General features: G+C 40.1%; 2 pseudogenes; both read left to right on the top strand.

The window, feature by feature from the left end:
* Window positions 1–5,236: 5,236 nt before the first annotated feature.
* Window positions 5,237–7,166, top strand: LOC147005183 (heat shock cognate 71 kDa protein pseudogene; annotated as a pseudogene).
* A 2,317-nt stretch (window positions 7,167–9,483) lies between these two features.
* On the top strand, window positions 9,484–10,251 carry LOC147005182 (endogenous retrovirus group K member 21 Pro protein-like; annotated as a pseudogene).
* Window positions 10,252–19,988: the final 9,737 nt, after the last annotated feature.

The following is a 19,988-nucleotide window of genomic DNA, read 5'->3' as shown; positions in this document are numbered from 1 at the left end:
ATAATTCTGCCTCTCTTTGGCCTATATTGAAACATCTTGTAGTGTAATTACTCAATCTTTATAGGAACACGAAATGCATCTGAACCTCCCAGATACCAGGCTAAAATAGTTCTTAGTACATACTCTGGAAAATACTCTGGAAATTATTGAAATTTAAAAATAGAGCAATCCTATGCTCTTGAGTAACACAGATATTTTCCAGTATGTATGGCAATCAATTATCTGTGATGGATTATATTGAGCACTCCTACTAAGTGGCAGCCTAATAGTTTGTTTATAACATTTTCTTTCCATTCAATGCCATCTAAGCTTTCTCTGAAAACATGAATTCTCAGAACAAAAGGGGAAATATTTTATCAGAATGTCTTTGATGTCTTTTACTTAAAAACATGTAACAGGTTTCTGATACTGCAAAATAAATTACCACAAAATAGGATTGTAGGGAGTTTGTTTGTCATAAGATAGTCTAGAGTTGGCATAAACATATTCTTTTCTCAAGTAACTCAAAAAGCACAAGAGAATACTAGAATGCAGTTCCATCCTCATCAAAAGGCCATAGTTTCACCCTTCATAAAATTATATTCTGTTTCATAGCGCTGAGGCACACTAATTTGATTTATTAATATTTAATGAACATGAGGTAACAAGCTTCTGTGTAGGATTTTCATATTCCAGTTGGGTGGATTTTCCTTGACCCCACCATAGTCTCCCACAAACAAGATCCATGATGCCACTGCCTATACTGGACTATGTTTACTCAGCATCATTCCTTTTTATTTCTATTGAATCCCCACCAGTTTCCTTTAAAGTTTACTTTAAATTTTAAAAGAAATAAAATATTATAATTTCTGAAACACAGGTGGAGCTAGAAAATGCAATAACCACAGTAACCCATGCTCAGAAGACAAATACCATGTATTCGTTCTCATTTCCTTCCTAGACTGTAATAAAAATCAGTGTATTAAGGTCAGTGCAAATATGGGTAAAGATAAAGACAGTAGAAAGAGGCCATATGAATCATACTATCTTTTTTCAGGTCATGAGCCAGAGGACACTCTGATATCATAGAGCCTAATTGTTACATGCTTCTCTCCAGTACAAAGAACCCTTACTATAAGTCAAAAGCCTTTTTCTCCAACATGAAATCTCTTAATTCTTCTCCTTCCATTGTTATAGAATATTTTTAAAAAACTTAACTGAAAAACTCAGGCCAACACAAGTATTGAGTGAGTAGAACTTTAAGAAGCAATCTAAAATAATGCCTTGCTAAGAAAGTGTATATGCTAACAATTCTCTGTGAAAAATATCTTATTTAGCGTTGTTTATTTTCTTTCTCCCACTGTCTGGTGATTGTCACAGAGGCCCCAGAGGACAACATGATCCTCAATGACCACTAGTTGCTTCAACTCTTCCTCTTCTTCTTGCTCTTCCTCCTCCTATTTGTCTTCCTCCCTGTGTTCTAGAATTTGTTCAACTACCCACTCCACCCTTTGGTGCATGATTACATCAACCACCTCCTATTTCTCCCTTTAATTTTCTTTACCTTTATATAACAGTTCCTCTATGCCCTGGACCCCCAAACAATTCTCCTTGCTTGGTGACAGAGACCTAGTCCCAGGAATGATTGCTCTCTTGTTGAGTGGGCCTTAAATCCAACTAAGCCTTCGGTTACCAAGGTACATGTAGCATTATTGCACCCATAGATTTACAATGCCATGGTAATCACTATTGTGGTTCATAGGCATCATAGCTGGGTAAGCATGTTGGTTGATCTCCTCCCTGGGAAACTTGCATGCTACTGTGAAATTATGAAAGCTCGTCACAGGAGAGGAAGGTGCTGGGTCACATCATTTTAAAAACCTAACACAGAATAAGTACTGTGAGAATAGCTATGCTGTTATGCAGAGGACACTGACAAGGAGAAAGTCTTTGTGTAAATCTTTAAAATACCCAGAATATTGTAATATTGTATAAAGATAATGGTTACAATGCAGAAATAAAAAAATTTATATTTGACCAAAGATATCATAATATAAAAAAGGTATATGTTCTTATAATAATGAAAAAAATGGGAACTTCATACAGATCTACATAAATTCTTATGACTGTTACAAATACAATTTCTTCATCTAATTTGATATTTGCATGCATTACTTAAGTAAAATTTTGTACTCTTTTTTTCTGCAGATCATTTTATTTCAAAGTATTCTAGAAATCAATGTGTGTTTGATAGGTTTGTATATATAAACAATGATAAACTACCTCTTAATGCTATGCATGACCTTAAGTATTTTCATAATATACAACATATCTTCTTTGTTCCGTGTTTGTGTGTGTGTGTGTAGTGTATTAATATTTTTATATTGTATATTTGGACAAGTTCATCTGTTCTATCTTTGCCTTCTGATAGTGTTTTCCTTCTCTTTGACACATTCTATTTGTAAGGCTGTCCTTTGAATTCTTCCATTAGATAATTGGGATTTTCAGCTTCATGTTCATTTTAGTTTGAGTCCCCCTCATTGTTTCTATCTCTTTATTGGATTCTGCTTGCAAGTACTGCATTTTCCTTCTCATCTCCACCAGCCTTATCCTTTTTTAAATTAGGATTTTCTTCATTTACATTTCAAATGCTATCCCAAAAGTCCCCCATACCCTCTCCCTCCACTCCCCTACCGCCCACTACCACTTCTTAGCCCTGGTGTTCCCCTGTACTGAGGCATATAAATTTTGCAAGACCAAGGGGCCTCTCTTACCAGTGATGACCGACTAGGCCATCTTCTGCTACATATGCAGCTAGAGACACCAGCTTTGGGGGTACTGGTTAGTTCATATTGTTGTTCCACCTAGAGGGTTGCAGACCCCTTTATCTCCTTGGGTACTTTCTCTAGCTCCTCCTTTGGGGGCCCTGTGTTCCATCCAATAGCTGACTGTGAGCATCCACTTTTGTGTTTGCCAGGCACCAGCATAGCCTCACAAGAGACAACTATATCAGGGTCCTTTCAGCAAAATTGTGCTGGTGTAAGCAATGGTGTCAGCATTTAGAGGCTGATTATGAGATGGATCCCCGGGTGTGGCAGTATCTAGATAGTCCATCCTTTCACCTCAGCTCCAAATTTTGTCTCTGTAACAACTTCCATGGGTGTTTTGTTCCCAATTCTAAGAAGGGGCAAAGTGTCTATACTTTGCTCTTCTTTCTTCTTGAGTTTCTTGTGTTTTGCAACTTGTATGTTAGATATTCTAAGTTCCTGGTCTAATATCCACTTATTAGTGAGTACATATCATGTGAGTTCTTTTGTGATTGGGTTACCTCACTCATGTTGATACCCTTCAGGTCCATCCATTTGCCTAGGAATTTCATTAAATTATTCTTTTTAATAGCTGTGTAGTACTCCATTGTGTAAATGTACCACATTTTCTGTATCCACTCCTCTGTTGAGGGGCATCTGGGTTTTTTTTTCAGCTTCTGGGTATTATAAATAAGGCTGATATGAACATAGTGGAGCATGTGTCCTACTTTCTGGTTGGAACATCTTCTAGATATATGCCCAGGAGAGGTATTGAGGGATCCTCTGGTAGTACTATGTCCAATATTCTGAGGAACTGCCAGACTGATTTACAGGGTGGTTGTACAAGGTTGAAATCCCACCAAAAATGGAGGAATGCTCCTCTTTCCCCATATCCTTGCCAGTATCTGCTGTCACCTGAATTTTTGATCTTAGCCATTCTGACTTGTGTGAGGTGGAATCTCAGGGTTGTTTTGATTTGCATTTCCCTGATGATTATGGATGCTGAACATTTTATTGGGTGTTTCTCAGCCATTCAGTATTCCTCAGGTGATAATTATTTTTTAACTCTGAGCCCCATTTTTTAATAGGGATATTTGATTTTCTGGACTCCACCTTCTTGAGTTCTTAATATATATTGGATATTTTCCCCTATCTGATTTAGGATTGGTAAAGATTCTATCCCAATCTGTTGGTGGCCTTTTTGTCTTATTGACAGTGTCTTTTGCCTTACAGAAGCTTTGCAATTTTATGAGGTCACATTTGTCAATTCTTGATCTTACAACACAAGCCAATGCTGTTCTATTCAGGAATTTTTCCCCTGTTCCTATATCTTGGAGGGTTTTGCCCACGTTCTCCTCTATAAGTTTCACTGTCTCTTGTTTTATGTGGAGTTCCTTGATCCACTTAGATTTGACCTTGGTAAAAGGAGATAGGAATAGATCAATTCGAATTCTTCTACAGGATAACCGCCAGTTGTGACAGCATCATTTGTTGAAAATGTTGTGTTATTTCCACTGGATGGTTTTAGTTCCCTTGTAAAAGATCAAGTGACCATAGGTGTGTGGGTTCATTTCTGGGTCTTCAATTCTATTCCATTGGTCTACTTGTCTGTTGCTATACCAGTACCATGCAGTTTTTTGTTTGTTTGTTTGTTTGTCTTTTTTTTTTTTTATTATCACAAATGCTCTGTAGTACAGCTTAATGTCAGGCATGGTGATTCCACCAGAGGTTCTTTTATCATTGAGAAGAGGTTTTGCTCTCCTATTTTTTTTTGTTATTCTAGATGAATTTGCAAATTTCCCTTTCTAATTCATTGAAGTACTGAGTTGGAATTTCGATGGGGATTGCATTGAATCTGTAGTTTGCTTTTGTCAAGATAGCCATTTTTACTATATTGATCCTGCCAATCCATGAGCATGGGAGATCTTTCCATCTTCTGAGATCTTCTGTGATTTCTTTCTTCAGAGACTTGAAGTTCCTATCTTACAGATCTTTTACTTCCTTAGTTAGAATCATGCCCAGGTATTTCATATTATTTGTGACTATTGTGAAGGGTGTTGTTTCCCTAATTTCTTTCTCAGCCTGTTTATTCTTTGGGTAGAGAAAGGCCATTGACTTGTTTGAGTTAATTTTATATCCAGCTACTTCACTGAAGCTGTTTATCAGGTTTAGGAGTTCCCTGTCCACCAGCCTTATCTTTCTGTTTTCCTGGGCATCACCGTGGTTTCCTTCCTCTTAAGCTCTTTCTCCTTAATTTCACTAAGCTGATGCTTTGTGTCATTTAATACTCTGAGTCTTTGATGATGCTGATGAGTATTCATTTAAAGTCTGTGCTCTGGAGAGCATCTATTTCATTACCACTGGCAAGAATTTCTACAAGACTGGTAGGTTTTAGAAAGATGTTGGCTTGACCTTTCAAATATTTTGTACTTCTTCAATGAGATCTAAGCATGTTGAATACAATGAATAGTCCTAAGCCTGATATGGACAGAGCAGTTTTCAGTAGAAGAGAGGATATTCAGGTAAGTTAGGTTTCCCTGACAATTGCATCTGTTCATGTTGGGCACTCTATGAACTAATTCACCATATTTTCACCAGCTATATATCTGTAATAGTCCACATTGGTTTCAAGGGAAAGAGAAATCATTTGTTTTTATAATGGAGAGCTATATTTACATACAAAGATGTAGATGTGGCCAGTATAATGACAGTGGCATATTAGATACGCATGGGGTCAAAAGAATTACTAAAGAATTCCATCAGCAGATGAGGAGCTACAGGTGATTGATGACTGTTGAGAAGGCGAGAAATACTCTAGTTCAGAGAAACACTCACATATGGAATGTAATCCTAATTTTTCAGCCCTGGACAGAAATATATATTTAAAAAAGGTAAATAAGCTCAGTAGGTGTGCTCATTGAACACAGAGGCAGCATTAGGTGATTTGTGTGGTCCTATAGACAGCATAGCCAGGCCTATATACAATCAACCATATCCAATGGAGGTGTTGACACTGATGTTGGCACCACCTACTCCTGTGTGGCTGTCTTCCAGCATGAAAATGTGTAAATAATTACCATTGACAGTAGTAAACACACCACACTTGTCTGTGTAGCTTTCACTGACACAGAATTAACTGGGAATGCTGTTAAAAATCTGGTGTAAATGAACTCCACCAACACAGTTTTGATCCCAAATGTCTGATTGGATATAGGTTTGATGATACTATTGTTCTGTATAATATGAAGCACTGGCCCTCATATGGTAAGTGATGCAGGCAGGTCCAACATCTAATTCAAATACAAAAAAGAGGCAAATTCTCCCCAGCAGAAGTGTACTCAATGGTTATGAAAAAGATGAAGGAAATTACAGAAGCTTACCTTGGAAAGGTGGTTATCAATGCTATGGTCACTGACGCAGATTACTTCAAGGACTCTCAGAGGATAGCAACAAAAGGTACTGGAACTACTGCAGGCCTCAACAGACTTTGAATTTTCAATGAACCAACTGCTGATGCTATTGCTTATGGTTTGGATAAGAAGGTCACACCTGTAAAGAAAGTTTTGATTTTTTACTTTGGAGGTGCCACTTTTGTTGTGCAAATTGTCACTATTGAGCATAGAACTTTTGAAGTCAAATCAACATCTGGAGAAACCTACTTGTGTGGAAAAGACTTTGACAACTGAATAGTCAAACATCCCATTGTTAAGTTTAAGTGAAAGCACAAGAAGATATCAGTGAGAACAGCAGAGCTGTCGAGCTCCTCTGCACTGCCTGTGAGCAGGCCAAGGGTATCCTCTCCTCCAGTACCCAAGCGAGTATTGAGATTTATTATCTCTATGAATGAATTTACTTCTATAGCTCCATTACCCAGGCTCAATTGGAGGGATTAAATGTTGAACTGATCTGTGGTGAGCTGGACCCTGTAGAAACAGGTCTTCAAAATGCCATTTAGACAATTCAAATATCCATGATATTAACCGGGGGAGTCTTTTTTTTTTTTTTACCAGAATCCCCAACATTCAGAAACTTCTGCAATACTTCCTTAATGAAAGCTAACTGAACATGAGCATTAACCCCAATGCAGCTGTTGCTTATGGTGCAGCTGTCCAGGAAGTCATTCTAAGTGGAGACAAGTCTGAGAATGTTCAGGATTTGCTGCTCTTAGATGTCACTCCTCTTTCCCAGGTTATTGAAACTGCTAGTGGAGTCAAGACTGTCACAATCAAGCACAATATGACCATCCACACCAAGCAGACAGACTTTACCACCTACTCTGACAACCAGCCAGGTGTAGTCATTAAGATGTATGAAGGTGAAAGGGACTTTGTGAGGAGCCGCCCTTGCAATGGCACTGATATCCGGTGTTCTAACTGGTAAACAAGTAGTCTGCGCATGTGCTGGGGTATTTTTCCATGCCTTGTGCCCTGCCTGTCCTGTGGCGTCATCTGGGCTAATGGTGAGCAGCCAGTCAGGGAGGTACACGTCTCCAACCACTCTTTGTGGGTTATAAAAGGACTGAGTTTCCTGGATTTGGGGTCTTCCTGATAAGTAAGCAATAAAGCTTTGCCATAGAAGGATTCGGTTATCCAAGAGTGTTTTGCTGGCAAAACGTTACAAGGACATAGTGGCGCAGATACCCGGGACTATATCATCACCAGGCGCCTAAAGGAGACCCCTGTTTCACACTGGGCGGATTCAGAACTACAGGACATTAAAGCTCTGCAAGGTATGGCCTTGAATTTTCTCCAGCGTTAGAAGCCTTTCTGTTCCTTTTCACAGGGCTCGTTCTTTTCTTTAGGTTGCGTACAGTTTCCACAGGAGGAATTGCTAACTAGTGTTCAGACGAGGTCAGGCAAGGTTAGAAAAAAGTCAAGAAGATAGCATGGGAGCCTCCCACTCTGTGGTGACCGTCTTACAGTCAGTCCTGAGGCAGCGTGGCTTGAAAATCTCCACCAAGACACTAGAAGGCTTTGTAAAAGAGATAGATCTCATAGCACCATGGTTTGCGTGCTCAGGGTCCTTAACTATCCCCTCTTGGGAGAAACTCAGGGAAGATTTAGTTAGGGAGCAGGAGAACGGCAAACTTAAAGCAGGAACCATGACTTTGTGGAAGCTCATTAGATCGTACTTAAAGGACAAGGAATGTCAACAAGTAGTTAAGGCAGGGCAGAAAATTCTGGACGAAGTTCAAGAAAGCCTATCAGAGGCAGAGCGGGGAGAGAGAGTAGGAGCAAAGAAGAAACACGGTGCACCAAATAAGCATACAGGCCTTTCCACGGGTCTTGAACCTGAGGAAAAGATTATGTTGGGGAAGAATACCCGGGGAGGGATAAGAAGAAAGGAGGAGAAAAAACAAAAGAAAAAAAGCTCAATCAGCAGAGGTCCCTAGAAGAGGGAGCCTATACCTGCCGCTAGATGAGTTTAAGGAGCTAGCTCTTAGCAGCTCAGAATCAGATGAAGAACTTAGCCCCTCTGAGGAGACAGACTTGGAGGAGGAAAAAGCTTGTTATGAGAGAGAAAAGTACCAGCCATATAAAATGTGATCTAATCAGTCAAGAAAAAATCCAAAAGCAGCTGGGGAAGGATAGCTTGCTGCTTGGCCTCCAGGCTCTCGGCTTCAAGGTCATAGTGCACCTCTGCACTATGCGGAGCCCCCACCCTGCATAGTGCTTCAGCCCTGCCCAGAGAGGCAGTGCACAGACTCATTCATTCCAAGAGAGAAACAAAGGAAGATGCAACAGGCATTTCCGGTCTTTGAAGGAGCCGAGGGTGGGCGTGTTCACGCTCAGGTAGAGTATCCACAGATTAAGGAGCTTACAGAGTCTGAAGCTGTGGCTCCAAATATGGGAATGTATCTTGAATGGAAAGCATTGTGGCAAGATTTCTGCCAGACGCAGGCAAGGGCTAATGCTACCATGAACGGGGATCAAAGAACGTGGACTTTTGAATTACTTACAGGTCAGGGAAAACTCGCTGCTAACCAGACAAATTATCATTGGGGAGCATATGCTCAGATCTCAGCTGCCGCTGTTCAGGCGTGGAAAGCACTACCTAGGAAGGGGGAGGCGAGTGGACATTTGACAAAGATTATCCAAGGTGCACAGGAGTCATTCTCAGATTTTGTAGCCAGAATGACAGAGGCAGCAGGGAGAATATTTGGAGACCCAGAAGCAACTATGCCTTTAATTGAACAATTGGTTTATGAACAAGCTACGCAGGATGTAGATCAGCAATCACACCTAGGAAGAGTAAAGGGTTACAGGACTGGTTAAAGGTTTGCTGTGAGTTTGGAGGGCCACTTACTAATGCTGGATTGGCAGCAGCCATTATGCAGGGGAGGAAGCACTCGGATTCAGCTGACCTCAAACTTTGCTTTAATTGTGGCAAACCAGGACATTTAAAAAAGGACTGCAGGGTCCCTATAAAAAGGTCAGCACCAGGATTGTGTACGAAATGTGGTAAAGGATATCATTGGGCTAAGGACTGTCATACAATTAGAGATGTACAAGGCAGGCTCTTGCAGCCAGGACTCCCTCAAGTGGTAGAAAATGAGAATGAAAGCATTTCAGGCCCTCAAGTCCCAGGGCCCCAAAACATATGGGACTCAGGTGAGCAACAGGTGGACACCATGGTCCGCAGGGCAACAGAAGGCTCGGCTGGATTGGACTTCCATGCCTCCACCCAATACATGCTGATGCCTCAGCTGGGAGTGCAGCCAATTCCTACTGATTACAAGGGACCTTTGCCATCTGAAAGTGTCGGTCTAATTTTGGGCTGGGTTTCTCTCACATTACAAGGTCTCATTGTTTACCCTGGAGTTGTAGATCAGGATTATAAAGGGGAACTCCAGGTTCTCTGTTCTTGTCCACAAGGTGTCTTTTCTATATCACAAGGGGATAGAATAGCATAACTAATAATTCTGCCAAGCCTACATGGCTGTTTTCCCTCCTCTGGTGTCCCTCGAGCTGCCAGAGGAATTGGTTCTACTGGAAATGATTCTGCTTACTTAATAATGTCTTTAGGTTCCAGGCCATCCTTAGAGTTAGTTATAGAAGGAAAACAATTTAAGGGGATTTTAGATACAGGAGCAGACAAAAGTATTATTTCTTCTCACTGGTGGCCAAAAGCCTGGCCCGTAACTCAGTCATCACACTCTTTACAAGGCTTAGGGTATCAGTCCTGTCCCACTATTAGCTCCTGATCTTTGAGCTGGCAAGCACCTGAAGGTCAAGCGGGACAATTCACTCCTTATGTCTTACCACTCCCAGTTAATCTCTGGGGGAGAGATATTTTACAGGCAATGGGAATGACCTTGACTAATGAAAACTCACCACAAGCTGTTCAAATGATGAGAAAAATGGGCTATACAGAAGGAAAAGGATTAGGGAAAGGAGAGCAGGGTGGACTTGAACCTATCTCTCAAGAAGGCAATAAGGGAAGACAAGGTCTGGGTGTTTTCTAGGGGCCGTTGGGGGCTCTATGCCCATACCATGGCTTATGGAGGAAGTTGTATGGGTTCCTCAATGGCCTCTATCCTCTGAAAAATTAGAAGCTGTAACCAGAATAGTCAAAGAACAGGTATATTTGGGACATTTAGAGCCCTCTACCTCACCCTGGAATACTCCAATTTTTGCCATTAAGAAAAAAATCAGGCCAATGGCGCTTATTACATGATCTCAGAGCAATTAATGCACAAATGCGCGTGTTTGGGCCAGTTCAGCGAGGACTACCATTGCTTTATGCCTTACCAAAAAATTGGGAGGTTATAATTATAGATATTAAAGACTGTTTTTTCTCTATACCTCTGTGTCCTCAAGATAGACAAAAATTTGCATTTACCATCTCAGCCATTAACCATTTGGAACCTGATCAATGGTACCAATGGAAGGTCCTACCTCAGGGGATGGCAAATAGTCCTACCATGTGTCAACTGTACATGCAAATGGCACTTAAATCAGTTAGAAATCACTTTCCATCTCTGCTCGTAGAAATTTATATGGATGACATATTCCTTTGTCATGAAAATTCACAATTATTGCAAGATGCATACCCTATATTAATACAGACATTAGGTCAATGGGGATTGCAAGTAGCCACTGAGAAGGTGCAAGTTGCTCAAATGGGAACCTTCCTAGGGTCAGGTATTTATCCTGATAAAATTGTTCCTCAAAAATTAGAGATTCGCAAAGATCAATTACATACCTTAAATGATTTTCAAAAATTACTGGGATATATTAATTGGCTGAGACCATTTTTGAAAATTCCATCAGCAGAGTTAAAGCCTTTATTTGATACTTTAGAAGGAGATACTCACATCTCCTCCCAAAGAGCACTTACCCCAGCTACATGTCAAGCTTTACAAACTATAGAAAAAGCCTTACAAGATGCCCAATTACTACGTATTGATAAATCAAAGTCATTTGAATTGTGCATATTAAAAACTGCACAGTTGCCAACAGCAGTCTTGTGTCAAAATGAACCCTTATTGTGGGTCCACCCTAAGGCTTCCCCAGCAAAAATTATTGAATGGAATCCTAATGCAGTCGCTCAACTTGCAGTTAGGGGAATAAAAGCTGCCATTATGCACTTTGGAGAGGAACCTCATATACTAATTGTGCCTTATATCTCTGCTCAAGTTCAAACCTTGGCAGCAACGACTGACGATTGGGCAGTCTTGGTTGCCTCCTATTCAGGAAGAATTGATAATCATTTCCTAAACATCCAATTTTGCAGTTTGCCTTAACTCAAGCCATATTGTTTCCAGAAATTACAGCTAAACACCCACTTGCAGATGGGGTGGTAGTATATACAGATGGATCCAAATCTGGCATAGGTGCATATGTAATAAATGACCAAGTAACATCCAAACAATATAATGCGACATCACCCCAGGTTGTAGAGTGTTTGGTGGTACTAGAAGTCCTTAACACTTTCCCAGGACCACTCAATATTATATCTGATTCCTTATATGTAGTTAATGCAGTCAATACACTTGAAGCTGCAGGCTTAATTAAACCATCTAGTAAGCTTGCTCACATTTTCCAACAAATTCAGTCAGCCTTGTTACACAGAAGACATCGTGTCTATATTACTCATGTCAGAGCTCATTCTGGCCTTCCTGGCCCTATGTCTCATGGAAATGACTTAGCAGACAAATCCACTAGAATCGTGGCTGTTGCTCTGTCTTCCCAGACAGAAGCTGCAAAAGAATTTCATAAATGCTTTCATGTGACAGCTGAGACTTTATGTCACCGCTTCTCATTAACTAGAAAAGATGCTAGAGAAATTGTTACTCAATGTCAAAATTGCTGTGAATTTTTGCCTGTTCCTCATGTCGGAATAAACCCACGTGGCATAAGGCCTTTGCAGGTCTGGCAAATGGATGTTACTCATGTCTCATCCCTTGGAAGACTTCAGTATTTACATGTTTCTATTGATACCTGCTCTTGTATCATATTTGCTACACCTCTAACAGGAGAAAAGACCTCACATGTAATTCAACATTGCCTCGAGGCATGGAGTGCTTGGGAAAACCTAAACTTCTTTTTTTTTTTTTTTTTTTTTTTTTTTCCTTAAGGCATGATTTTATTTATTTTTTTTTTTTTAATATTTTTATTACATAATTTCCTCAATTACATTTCCAATACTATCCCAAAAGTCCCCCATAGCGCCCCCCACTTCCCTACCCACCCATTCCCATTCTTTTGGCCCTGGCATTCCCCTATATTGGGGCATATAAAGTTTGCAAGTCCAATGGGCCTCTCTTTCCATTGATGGCCGACTAGGCCATCTTTCGATACATATGCAACTAGAGACAAGAGCTCCAGGGTTCCGGTTAGTACATCATGTTGTTCCAACAATAGGGTTGCAGATCCCTTTAGCTCCTTGGGTACTTTCTCTAGCTTCTCCATTGGGAGCCCTGTGATACATCCAATAGCTGACTGTGAACATCCACTCCTGTGTTTGCTAGGCCCCGGCATCGTCTCACAAGAGACAGCTATATTTGGGTCCTTTCAGCAAGATCTTGCTAGTGTATGCAATGGTGTCAGCATTTAGAAGCTGATTATGGGACGGATCCCTGGATATAGCAGTCTCTAAATGGACCATCCTTTCATCACAGCTACGAACTTTGTCTCTGTAGCTCCTTCCCTGGGTGTTTTGTTCCCAATTCTAAGAAGGTGCACAGTGTCCACACTTTGGTCTTCATTCTTCTTGAGTTTCATGCGTTTAGCAAATTGTATCTTATATCTTGGGTATCCTAAGTTTTGGGCTAATATCCACTTATCAATGAATACATATTGTGTGAGTTCTTTTGTGATTGTGTTACTTCACTCAAGATGATGCCCTCCAGGTCCATCCATTTGGCTAGGAATTTCATAAATTCATTCTTTTTAATAGCTGAGTAGTACTCCATTGTGTAAATGTACCATAATTTCTGTATCCATTCCTCTGTTGAGGGACATCTGGGTTCTTTCCAGCTTCTGGCTATTATAAATAGGGCTGCTATGAACATAGTGGAGCATGTGTCCTTTTTACCGGTTGGGACATCTTCTGGATATATGCCCAGGAGAGGTATTGCTGGATCCTCCGGTAGTACTATGTCCAATTTTCTGAGGAACCGCCAGACTGATTTCCAGAGTGGTTGTACAAGCTTGCAATCCCACCAACAATGGAGGAGTGTTCCTCTTTCTCCACATCCTTGCCAGCATCTGCTGTCACCTGAATTTTTGATCTTAGCCATTCTGACTGGTGTGAGGTGGAATCTCAGGTTTGTTTTGATTTGCATTTCCCTGATGATTAAGGATGTTGAACATTTTTTCAGGTGTTTCTCTGCCATTCGGTATTCCACAGGTGAGAATTCTTTGTTCAGTTCTGAGCCCCATTTTTTAATGGGGTTATTTGACTTTCTGGAGTCCACCTTCTTGAGTTCTTTATATATATTGGATATTAGTCCCTTATCTGATTTAGGATAGGTGAAGATCCTTTCCCAATCTGTTGGTGGTTTTTTTGTCTTATTGATGGTGTCTTTAGCCTTGCAGAAGCTTTGTAGTTTCATGAGGTCCCACTTGTCAATTCTCGATCTTACAGCACAAGCCATTACTGTTCTATTCAGGAATTTTTCCCCTGTGCCCATATCTTCAAGGCTTTTCCCCACTTTCTCCTCTATAAGTTTCAGTGTCTCTGGTTTTATGTGAAGTTCCTTGATCCACTTAGACTTGACCTTAGTACAAGGAGATAGGAATGGATCGATTCGCATTCTTTTACATGTTAACAACCAGTTGTGCCAGCACCATTTGTTGAAAATGCTGTCTTTCTTCCACTGGATGTTTTTAGCTCCCTTGTCTAAGATCAAGTGACCGTAGGTGTGTGGGTTCATTTCTGGGTCTTCAATTCTATTCCATTGGTCTATTTGTCTGTCACTATACCAGTACCATGAAGTTTTTATCACAATTGCTCTGTAGTAGAGCTTTAGGTCCGGCATGGTGATTCTACCAGAGGTTCTTTTATCCTTGAGAAGAGTTTTTGCTATCCTAGGTTTTTTGTTATTCCAGATGAATTTGCAGATTGCACTTTCTAATTCGTTGAAGAATTGATTTGGAATTTTGATGGGGATTGCATTGAATCTGTAGATTGCTTTTGGCAAGATAGCCATTTTTACAATGTTGATCCTGCCAATCCATGAGCATGGGAGATCTTTACATCTTCTGAGATCTTCTAGAATTTCTTTCTTCAGAGACTTGAAGTTTTTATTATACAGATCTTTCACTTCCTTAGTTAGAGTCACGCCAAGATATTTTATATTATTTGTGACTATTGAGAAGGGTGTTGTTTCCCTAATTTCTTTCTCAGCCTGTTTATTCTTTGTGTAGAGAAAGGCCATTGATTTGTTTGAGTTAATTTTATATCCAGCTACTTCACCGAAGCTGTTTATCAGGCTTAGGAGTTCTCTGGTGGAATTTTTAGGGTCACTTATATATACTATCATATCATCTGCAAAGAGTGATATTTTGACTTCATCTTTTCCAATTTGTATCCCTTTGATCTCCTTTTGTTGTCGAATTGCTCTGGCTAGGACTTCAAGTACAATGTTGAATAGGTATGGAGAAAGTGGACAGCCTTGTCTAGTCCCTGATTTTAGAGGGATTGCTTCAAGCTTCTGACCATTTACTTTGATGTTGGCTACTGGTTTGCTGTAGATTGCTTTTATCATGTTTAGGTATGGGCCTTGAATTCCTGATCTTTCCAAGACTTTTATCATGAATGGGTGTTGGATCTTGTCAAATGCTTTTTCCGCATCTAACGAGATGACCATGTGGTTTTTGTCTTTGAGTTTGTTTATGTACTGGATTACGTTGATGGATTTCCGTATATTGAACCATCCCTGCATCCCTGGGATGAAACCTACTTGGTCAGGATGGATGATTGTTTTGATGTGTTCTTGGATTCGGTTAGCAAGAACTTTATTGAGGATTTTTGCATCAATATTCATAAGGGATATTGGTCTGAAGTTTTCTATCTTTGTTGGGTCTTTTGGTGGTTTAGGTATCAGAGTAATTGTGGCTTCATAGAATGAGTTGGGTAGAGTACCTTCTGTTTCTATTTTGTGGAATAGTTTGTGAAGAACTGGGATTAGATCTTCTTTGAAGGTCTGATAGAACTCTGCACTAAACCCATCTGGTCCTGGGCTTTTTTAGTTGGGAGACTATTAATGACTGCTTCTATTTCTTTGGGGGATAAAGGGCTGTTTAGATCATTAACCTGATCTTGATTCAACTTTGGTACCTGGTATCTGTCTAGGAACTTCTCCATTTCATCCAGGTTCTCCAGTTTTGTTGAGTATAGCCTTTGGTAGAAGGATCTGATGGTGTTTTGGATGTCTTCAGGATCTGTTGTTATGTCTCCTTTTTCATTTCTGATTTTGTTAATTAGGATGCTTTCCCTGTGCCCTCTAATGAGTCTGGCTAAGGGTTTATCTATCTTGTTGATTTTCTCAAAGAACCAGCTCCTTGATTGGTTGATTCTTTGAATAGTTTTTCTTGTTTCTACTTGGTTGATTTCACCCCTGAGTTTGATTATTTCCTGCCGTCTACTCCTCTTGGGTGAATTTGCTTCCTTTTGTTCTAGTGCTTTTAGGTGTGTTGTCAAGCTGCTAATGTGTGCTCTCTCTAGTTTCCTTTTGGAGGCACTCAGAGCTATGAGTTTTCCTCTTAGAAATGCTTTCATTGCGTCCCATAAGTTTGGGTATGTTGTGGCTTCATTTTCATTGAACTCTAAAAAGTCCTTAATTTCTTTCTTTATTCCTTCCTTGACCAAGGTATCATTGAGAAGAGTGTTGTTCAGTTTCCACGTGAATGTTGGCTTTCTATTATTTATTTTGTTATTGAAGATCAGCCTTAGTCCATGGTGATCTGATAGGATGCATGGGACAATTTCAATATTTTTGTATCTTTTGAGGCCTGCTTTGTGACCAATTATGTGGTCAATTTTGGAGAAGGTACCATGAGGTGCTGAGAAGAAGGTATATCCTTTTGTTTTAGGATAGAATGTTCTGTAGATATCTGCCAGATCCATTTGATTCATAATTTCTCTTAGTTTCATTGTGTCCCTGTTTAGTTTCTGTTTCCATGATCTGTCCATTGGTGAAAGTGGTGTGTTGAAGTCTCCCACTATTATTGTATGAGGTGCAATGTGTGCTTTGAGTTTTACTAAAGTTTCTTTAATGAATGTGGCTGCCTTTGTATTTGGAGCATAGATATTCAGGATTGATATCTGGATTGATATTAAAATCCTCTTGGAGGATTTTACCTTTGATGAGTATGAAGTGTCCCTCCCTGTCTTTTTTAATGACTTTGGGTTGGAAGTCAATCTTATCAGATATTAGAATGGCTACTCCAGCTTGTTTCTTCATGCCATTTGCTTGGAAAATTGTTTTCCATCCTTTCATTCTGAGGTAGTGTCTATCCTTTTCTCTGAGATGAGTTTCCTGTAAGCAGCAAAATGTTGGGTCTTGTTTGTGTAGCCAGTTTGTTAGTCTATGTCTTTTTATCGGGGAGTTGAGTCCATTGATATTAAGAGATATTAAGGAAAAGTAATTGTTGTTTCCTGTTATTATTGTTGTTAAAGTTGGCATTTTGTTCTTGTGGCTGTCTTCTTTTAGGTTTGTTGAGGGATTACCTTCTTGTTGTTTCTAGGGCGTGGTTCCTGTCCTTGTATTGGTTTTTTTCTGTTATTATCCTTTGAAGGGCTGGATTCCTGGAGAGATAATGTGTGAATTTGGTTTTGTCGTGGAATACTTTGGTTTCTCCATCTATGTTAATTGAGAGTTTGGCTGGGTATAGTAGCCTGGGCTGGAATTTGTGTTCTTTTAGTGTCTGTATAACATCCGTCCAGGATCTTCTGGCTTTCATAGTCTCTGGTGAAAAATCTGGTGTAATTCTGATAGGCTTGCCTTTATATGTTACTTGGCCTTTTTCTCTTACTGCTTTTAGTATTCTATCTTTATTTAGAGCATTTGTTGTTCTGATTATAATGTGTCGGGAGGGAGGTATTTCTTTTCTGGTCCAGTCTATTTGGAGTTCTGTAGGCTTCTTGTATGTTCATGGGCATCTCTTTCTTTAGATTTGGGAAGTTTTCTTCTATAATTTTGTTGAAGATGTTTGCTGGTCCTTTGAGTTGAAAATCTTCATTCTCATCCACTCCTATTATCCATAGGTTTGGTGTTCTTATTGCGTCCTGTATTTCTTGGATGTTTTGAGTTAGGATCTTTTTGCATTTTACATTTTCCTTGATTGTTGTGCTGATGTTCTCTATGGAATCTTCTGCACCTGAGATTCTCTCTTCCATCTCTTGTATTCTGTTGCTGATGCTCGTATCTATGGTTCCAGATTTCTTTCCTAGGGTTTCTATCTCCAGTGTTGCCTCATTTTGGGTTTTCTTTATTGTGTCTACTTCCCTTTTTAGGTCTAGTATGGTTTTGTTCATTTCCATCATCTGTTTGGATGTGTTTTCCTGTTTTTCTGTAAGGACTTCTACCTGTTTGATTATGTTATCCTGTTTTTCTTTAAGGATTTGTAATTCTTTAGCAGTGTTCTCCTGCAATTCTTTAAGGGATTTTTGTGCTTCCTCTTTATTGTCTTCTGCCTGTTTAGCAGTGTTCTCCTGCATTTCTTTAAGTGTGTTATTAAAGTCCTTCTTGAAGTCCTCTATCATCATCAGGAGATATGCTTTTAAATCCGTGTCTAGCTTTTCCGGTGTGTTGGGTGCCCTGGACTGGGCGAAGTGGGGGTGCTGGGTTCTGATGATGGTGAGTGGTCTTGGTTTCTGTTAGTAAGATTATTATGTTTACCTTTCGCCATCTGGTAATCTCTGGGGTTAGTTGTTATAGTTGTCACTGTTTAAAGATTGGAGCAGAAGCTGTGTTCCACTCACCAGCAGTCCCAAAATCCTGCGGCAGGGGTCGTGGGTAGCTGGCGGGTGTCAGGCAACCCTGAGCTCCCACTACCCTGGCGCTGATCCGGCTGGATGAGGCCTGTGGCCCTACTCAGGCCAGTTTCTGCTTCCCTAACTAATGCAGTCTCAGGTCCCGCGCAATTGGATTGGAGCAGAAGCTGTGCTCCACTCACCAGAAGTCTTAAGATCCTGTGGCGGGTGTTGTGGGTAGATGGTGAGTGTCAGCGGACCCTGCGCCCCCCTGTTCCCAATTCTAAGGAGGGGCATAGTATCCACACTTCAGTCTTCATTCTTCTTGAGTTTCATGTGTTTAGCAAACTGAATCTTATATCTTGGACAACATCCTAATTAACAAAATCAGAAATGAAAAGGGAGACATAACAACAGATCCTGAAGAAATCCAAAACACCATCAGATCCTTCTACAAAAGGCTATAGTCAACAAAACTTGAAAACCTGGACGAAATGGACAATTTTCTAGACAGACACCAGGTACCAAAATTAAATCAGGATCAAGTTAACGAGCTAAACAGTCCCATATCCCCTAAAGAAATAGAAGCAGTCATTAATAGTCTCCCAGCCAAAAAAAGCCCAGGACCAGATGGATTTAGTGCAGAGTTCTACCAGACCTTCAAAGAAGATCTAATTCCAGTTCGGCACAAACTATTCCACAAAATAGAAGTAGAAGAAACTCTACCCAACTCATTCTATGAAGCCACAATTACTCTGATACCTAAACCACAAAAAGATCCAACAAAAATAGAGAACTTCAAACCAAATTCCCTTATGAATATTGATGCAAAAATACTCAATAAAATTCTTGCACTCCAACTTTCTAAAGCATTTTTCCCTCAACACTTTTCAGCTGTGTTTATTTTTAATGCTGACCCAAAGGAAAAATGTGCTCTGAACAGGACTCAGGCATGATTATCATTATCACACACATAGTCTTATGACTCTAGGAGCTGGAAACAGGTATAACTATCATTTTCCAAAGGGATAAAAAAACAGAGACTTCTTTAATCATTCTGGTGGTACATAATACAACCACATCATTTTCTATACACAGACAACTATTCAGCACATCTGGGGCCTATATTTGAAACATCTGTATTGTAACTACTCAGTCTCTATAGTCACATGCAACACATCTGGGCCTCCCTGATGCTAGGCTAAACATTTCTTTCTTTATTCTTATTTGTTTATCTATCTATCTATCTATCTATCTATCTATCTATCTATCTATCTATCTATCTGTATATTTATTTTATACTCCTATTTTATTCCCCATGACTACCATCCAACAGTACCACATCCCATACCTGCTCTTTTTTTATTAGATAGTTTCTTCATTTACATTTGAAATGCTATCCAAAAATTCCCCTATACCCTCCTCTCACCCTGCTCCCCAACCCAGTCACTCCCAATTCCTGGAACTGGCATTCCCCTGTACTGGGTCATACAACCTTCAACAGACCAAGGACCTCTCATCCCAATGATGGCCAACTAGGCCATCTTCTGCTACCTATTCAGCTAAACACATGAGCTCTGGGAGTACTAGTTAGTTCTTGTTCCTCCTTTAGGGTTGCAGATGCCTTCAGCTCCTTGAGTACTTTCTCTAGCTTCTAAATTAGGGGCCCTGTGTTCCATCTAATAGATGACTGTGAGCATCCTCTTCTGTATTTGCCAAGCATTGGCATAGCCTCACAAAAGACAGCCATATCAGGGTCCTGTCAGCAAAAACTTGCTG

This window comes from Mus caroli, unplaced genomic scaffold, assembly GCF_978045245.1.
Source record: "Mus caroli unplaced genomic scaffold, Mus_caroli_1 scaffold_4, whole genome shotgun sequence".
NCBI lineage: Eukaryota > Metazoa > Chordata > Mammalia > Rodentia > Muridae > Mus > Mus caroli.
Note: the sequence above shows the minus strand (reverse complement) of the source record. Positions and strands in the feature narration are given on the sequence as shown.